The sequence below is a fragment of the Theobroma cacao genome, chromosome 5 (assembly GCF_053813885.1).
Source record: "Theobroma cacao isolate CCN51 chromosome 5, ASM5381388v1, whole genome shotgun sequence".
Classification (NCBI taxonomy): Eukaryota; Viridiplantae; Streptophyta; class Magnoliopsida; order Malvales; family Malvaceae; genus Theobroma; species Theobroma cacao.
In genome coordinates this window covers 8,701,574-8,708,586 of record NC_142643.1, presented here as the reverse complement: position 1 = coordinate 8,708,586, position 7,013 = coordinate 8,701,574, and positions in this window count along the sequence as shown.

The following is a 7,013-nucleotide window of genomic DNA, read 5'->3' as shown; positions in this document are numbered from 1 at the left end:
ATACGTACAGGCTGTACCTTAAACTTAAAAACTTCGTGCAACTCAATCGGAGGTGTCTCAAGTATATGGTAGGGATCTGGTACATACTTCTTTAGCATCAAGACATGAAAGACATTGTGAATTCGATCCAACTCTGGGGGTAATTCTAATCTATATGCCACTGGCCCAATCCTTTCAACGATACAAAAATGTCCAATGTATCTCGGATTCAGCTTTCCCCACTTTGTAAACCGAATCACACCTTTTATTATTCAACAAGATACCATAATTTACCACAACAGTAAAATCAAATAAAACTTAATATCTCAAAGTATTCAAATTATTACCTTTCCAAAAAGAGACCTTAAGAAAAACCCTATCATCAATTTCAAATTCTAGATCTTTTCTCCGTCTATCAAAGTAACTTTTTTGCCCGTCTTGAGCTGTCTTTAATCGCTCTCGGATAACCTTGATCTTGTCATTAGTCATGTCAATCAATTCTACATTAATCAATTTCCTTTCACCCACTTCATCCCAACAAAGCGGGGTTCGACACTTTCTTCCATACAGAGCCTCGTATGGTGCCATTCCAATACTAGACTGAAAACTATTGTTATACATGAACTCCATCAACGGCAAGTGTTTGTCCCAACTCCCAGTAAAGTCAATGACACAAGCTCATAGCATATCCTCCAAGGTCTGAATGGTCCTTTCCAACTGACCATCTATCTATGGATGAAAGGTAGTGTTAAATCTCAAATTAGTTCCAAGAACATCCTGAAATTTTAGCCAAAATTGAGAAGTGAACCGGGGGTCTCGATCTAACACAATAGAAACTGGGACTCCATGTAATCTCACTATCTCATCTATATAAAGTTTAGCCAGTTTCTCAATAGAATACGTGCTATGGATAGCTAAGAAATGGGCGGACTTAGTCAATCTATCCATAATCACCCAAATAGCATCCTTCCCACTCTATGTCCACGACAAACCCAATACAAAGTCCATAGTCATGTGTTCCCACTTTTATTCTGAAATAGATAAAGGCTGAAGAGTACCTTATGGTTTCTGAAGTTTTGCCTTGATCTGTTGGCATGTGAGACATTTCGCTACAAGCTCTGCTACGTCTCGTTTCATACTCGACCACCAACAACTTTCCTTGATAGTCCTGTACATCTTTATGCTTCTGGGATGTAAAGCATAGGCGGAAGAATGAGCTTCCTCCAAAATAGCTCATTTCAACTGATCATCCTTGGGGACACAAACTCGGTCTCCATACATCAAAATTCCATCATCACCGAGTCTAAACTCACTACTTTCTCCTTTTTGTAACTTTTGAACTTCCCGTTTCAACTCATCATTAGACTTTTGTAATTCTCTGATTTGATTCAATAATGAAGGTCTCACAACAAAGTTAGCAAGTAGGGTTCCATCCTCACAATTTCTCAATTGGATCCCTAGAGATTTCATCTCAAGTAATATCGAAAAATAAGAACTCCGAAGTGTTGCTAATGAAGATGAGGATTTACGACTTAAAGCATCTACTACAACATTTGCCTTCCTAGGGTGATAATCAATCACTAAGTCGTAATCCTTAATCAACTCTAACCATCATCTCTGTCTCAAGTTAAGCTATTTCTGGGTGAGCAAGTATTTCAAACCCTTATGGTCGGTAAAAATCCGACAATGCTCACTATATAAGTAATGCCTCCAAATTTTTAACGCAAAGACTACTGCTGCTAACTCTAAATCATGGGTAAGGTAATTCGTCTCATGCTTCTTCAACTGCCAGGAAGCATAAGCTATTACTTTCTCATCTTGCATTAACACGCCCCTTAATCCCAATTTAGAGGCATCACTGTACATCAAATTCTTGCCCATTAACAAGAAGTGTCAAAATAGGGAGCGGAGGTCAACCGATTCTTCAGCTCCTACAATCGACTCTCACAAACATCATCCCACTCGAACTTAACTCCTTTATGAGTTAGATGAGTAAGAGGAATAGCTATCAATGAGAATCCTTGAACAAACCTCCTATAATAACCAGTTAAGCCAAGGAAACTCCAAATCTCTATTACCGTTTTTTGTTGCTCCTACTGTAAAATTACCTCAATCTTCTTGGGATCGACATAAATTTCAGCTCTAGACACCACATGTCCCAAGAAAACCACTTCCTTCAACCAAAACTCACATTTAGGAAACTTCGCATAGAGTTGTTTTTCGCGCAAAGTTTGCAGCACAATGCACAAATGGGCATCATGTTCGTCATCATTCTTCAAATAGACCAGAATGTCATCTATGAATACTATCACGAACTTATCTAACTATGGATGGAACACCCTGTTCATAAGATCCATAAAAGCTGTCGGGCATTAGTCAGACCAAACGGCATAACCAGAAACTCAAAATGCCCATAACGAGTCCTAAAAGTAGTTTTGGGTACATCCTGCTCCTTAATCTTCAACTGATAATACCCAGACCTCAAATCAATCTTAGAAAACATCATAGCACCTCGTAACTGATCAAAAATATCATTGATCCATGGTAGAGGGTATTTATTCTTCATGGTCACTCGGTTCAGCTAACAGTAATTGATACATAACCAAAGAGTGCCATCTTTCTTTTTTACAAACAAGACTGGCGCACCCCAAGGAGAAGTACTAGGCCAAATAAAACCTTTATCTACCAAATCTTGCACCTGGACTTTTAGTTCCTTCAACTCCACTAGAGCCATTCGATACGGAGGAATGAAAATAGGTGCAGTACTCGAGAGTAGATCAATAGGGAACTCGAGCTCTCGATCAGGAGGTAGTCTCGGTAACTCATCAGAAAATACATAAAAAAATTCACTTACTATTGAGGCATCCTCTAACTTAGGTTCCCCCTTTGAAGTATCGATCACATGTGCTAAATATGCTGGATACCCTTTCTATACCAGTTTCAGAGCTTTGATGGCCGAGATTACACAGGACGGTAATACTCGACGTTCCCCTACAAATACAATCTCTGCTCCCTCAGAATTTCGAAGTACAACTTCTTTCTGAAAACAATCCACGTTTGCTCGATGTGCAGTTAACCAGTCCATACCTAACATTAAATCGAAATCCTGGATCTCTAGAGGAATTAAGTCACCCATAAATTCTTCCTCACCAACCATTACCCCACAGTCTCTATAACAAGTGTTTCTAACTAGCTTCTCTCCTAAAGAGGTGTGAACTACAATTTCTTCCTCTAATGGTGACAGGTTTCTATCAAAAAGTGATGCAAATGTCATGCTCACATAAGACCTATCTGAGCCAGAATCTATTAAGACATATGCATCTTTATCAAATAAAAACATAGTACCTGCACTGCACTGGGTCGAACCCGTGCCTCATCCTCCGTCACAGCAAAAATTCTTGTCGAAGAATGAGTCTGTGATCTAGAGGGTGGATGTGCCAGGGCGTTACTCTCCACACTGGACAGTATGGCTACTCCCTGTCTCGGTGGTAACCCAGAAGAATCTCTCCTCTGCATATCTGTGCGAGTTGGTGGAGATGGAGTAGCTACAGTAGCTCGTCTAGACTGTGGGCAAGTACTCATAATATGACTAGGCTAACCATAATGAAAACATCATATGGGCACCCTACACAGCCCAACATGATATTTTCCACAATTTATGCATCTATCAGAACCTCCAAAACTCTTCTCAGGAATAGTCATCGCAGATCTGCTGAATCTCGGAGGCCTCTGCTACGATTGTGGAAATCGGGGTTTGGAAGATGCTATGGAAGTAGAGGTAGTCTCCCTGAAGAAAATGAGTGTTTGCCCCTTTTCACTGGCTGACTAGAAGATATACTAGGATTCCTCCTTTTTACAAACTCAGCCTGCATTCTCCTATTTTCATTCGCGAGCTTTTCAGCCCTTAAAGCCATTTGTACCACCTCTTTATGCTACTCCCTACCTGTCACTGTCATCCGATCTCGAATCTCATTCTGGAGCCCTTCCTCAAAATAACTGGCCTAATCTTGCTTAGTTTTCACCAGATTCGGCACATATAACATTAGTTCGTTAAAATGAGACTCATACTTCTCTATTGTTGAGTTCCCCTGTTTCAAACTAAAAAATTCTCTCTTCTTTTCCTTTTGATGGAAATAAGTGTAATACTGACCATCAAATTCTCTTAGAAAATCTGACCAAGTCGAAGAAGTGGTAGAACAGGATTTCACTGAATTTCACCATGTGCGGGCCCTCTTCTTAAGTAATCTTGTGGCAACCATCAACTTCATGTCATCATCCAACTTCATATCAAAAAGTGTCTCTGAAACTTGATTAATCCAGTCTTTAGCTGTGGTTCTTCTAGCTCACTCGTAAAAGAAATACAACTGAGCTGCCTAGCCTCCTTAAGCTTCTATGAAATAGAGACGTTCGGCACCGATGGTGGAACAGAAGATAGGGGTGGTGGCACTGAAGGAGCAGTTGGAGGAACTGCAGGAGAAGCTTGACCATTCTGAGCTTGGCTAGCAATAGTAGCGAAAAAGGTTGTCAATGCCTAAGCTACCTCGAGAGACATGGCAGGAATACTAGTAAGTGGTGGAGGATGTGGAAGAGTCTCGGTTTGCTCAGCAGTAGGTGCTGCCCGAAAAGTGGACGTAGTCGTTTCCTCCTCTATAAGATCCGGCTGACGATGTTGAGAATGATCTCTTCCCCTCCCAACCGATTTGGTGAGAGGTGGGTGTTCACGTTGAGGAGGCATGGTGATCTATAAGAAGAAACAAAGTGAGTTTAGACAACCTCAAGTTCTATATGCTAATGCTTGCATTCAACTCAACCTAACCTAACTTAACTTGGGCCACATTGACACTGTAATTTTTAAAACAACTTTAAAGCCAAAAACTCTTATATCAATCGAATTGTCACACCTAGAACTTCCATTGGGCCCATGACAACCCCTGCGAAGTCCCGATAGGCACTTATTACCCGAAATGCCGATCGAAACCTCACAAGGCTTAGCATCAGCTTCTGCATCTCCCCGGTGAGCGACAGTTATTAAATCTTGCATTTCAAGAAATCATAAGTCATTTCTAAATCAAAACAATATAATATTATTTTCTAGCTCATAGGGGCATTTTCGTTATTTTTTTTCAAAAATACCGAAACCCGCCAAAAACATGGTGTGTGGGTGAAAAACACATGTTTCATAATTAAAAGTAAATTTAGATGTCTAAAATAATTATTTGAAATGAAATTATAATTGTTTGAATAAAATAATAATATTTAATAAAATATTCTATTTTCTTAAAAAAACAATATTTATAGAGAAATTCGTAAATAATTTCTGTAGTGTAAAAGCTAAATATATTCATACGTACTTTAAAGCAGAAAACTGAAGTATAAAATTACTTTTATAGTGACACGTAGGCCCCCAACTAACCAATAAGGTGCGAATCTGTGAACCTACAATTTTGTCAATGCAAGGCTAATTGAAGTCCTTGATGCAATCGGCTATCTACCGGCTATCCCGAGCTTGAAATGTGGGGATTTAAGGTGGTGAGATTATAAAATCCTTGTGAGTAAGCAGATACTATCTAAACCATCTAAAGTCGAGTAAATGGAGACAAGTAAGATATTCCATTCCAGTATATTTTTCATAACATCATAATCAATTTACTCAAATAATCAACTTGGCTTATGTATTTCACAAAACTTGGTTCCTGCCAAAATCATTACCAAGGATGCCTTGGCCTAGGCATTTGATCGAGACTGCTAAGGCTGTTTAGTGTAGTACACACATGAACACATTTTTACATTTGAAAATCTAGCCATGCCTTGGCGTTGGCTGAGTCTCACTCTCACGTGGTGGTCCACGTGAAGTGCACTCAAATCTTTACCTCCAGAGACACCCTCCACACTGCTCTCTAATCGAGGTAAGGTATATATGATTCTGTGCTCCTTCTCTTAGGCTGGTCCACAGAACCTCCACTGTAGGAATTATGGATTATTTTATCTACCACCTGATTTATAAAATCTTTATATGCATGACATGGTAATTTATCGCAACCTAGCCTCTCAAGGCTTAATACACAGTACAAATAATTCTAACACCAAAAATCAGTTTAGCCATTCATGCTCATAAATTGTCATAAGCCATTCAATTTAAAACCATAAATTTACAATACATCAAGTGGTCTCCAATTACTCTATTTTCAAAACCATAATTCAATTTCAAGACAATTTATAAAATCATTTTATTTAAACACATTTTACTTATAAAACATAAGGATTTACTATTTAACTCATTTTTCATAAAATCACAAAATCAGATAAAAACCACTCTAGATAATTAAGATGATAATAAGGTTCCTCACAGTATCAGGAGTAGAAATACTCCTAGTCTCGGTCTTTAGTGTAATCTCTTTATCCTTATCAAATAGCTCACCACTTATACACCACACATGACACAAAATTCAATAATTTGTGTCAATTTGTCATAAACTATTTGAGGCCCTCTAAATCTAAATGAATGCATGGAATGCTCGGTCAACCGCTTAAACGCAATGTTGACCTAATTCGGCCTATCACCCGATTAAATTACTAACGCGTCCAATTTAATCCCAAATTACTCCATTTCTTTTCTAATACCTCAATTCACCAAACATTATTCAAATAACACCAATTTCAGCATCAGAACCCTCCCATTTCTTCATGGAAAAATTCGACCATTATAGTGCACTAACACCGTGATTTTTCCTACTTAATTTTCTCACCATTATTCATCATTTTCTAAGCCATTTCTCTTGAAATAATAACAATCCATCACCCACACACATCAAGGAAGATTCGGCCAATGAAGATTCATGGGGAAAATGGATTTTTTTCTTATTGTTTTGCTTCTAAATATGCTAAACTAACCTTAATCACTAACATAACTTAAAATCAAACAATTCCAACATCATTTCGCTCACCATACCCATTCGGCCTACCACTTATTCACTATGAAATCATGCTTCTCAACCATAGAAATAAAAAAATAAAGCATGGGTATTGTAAATCTC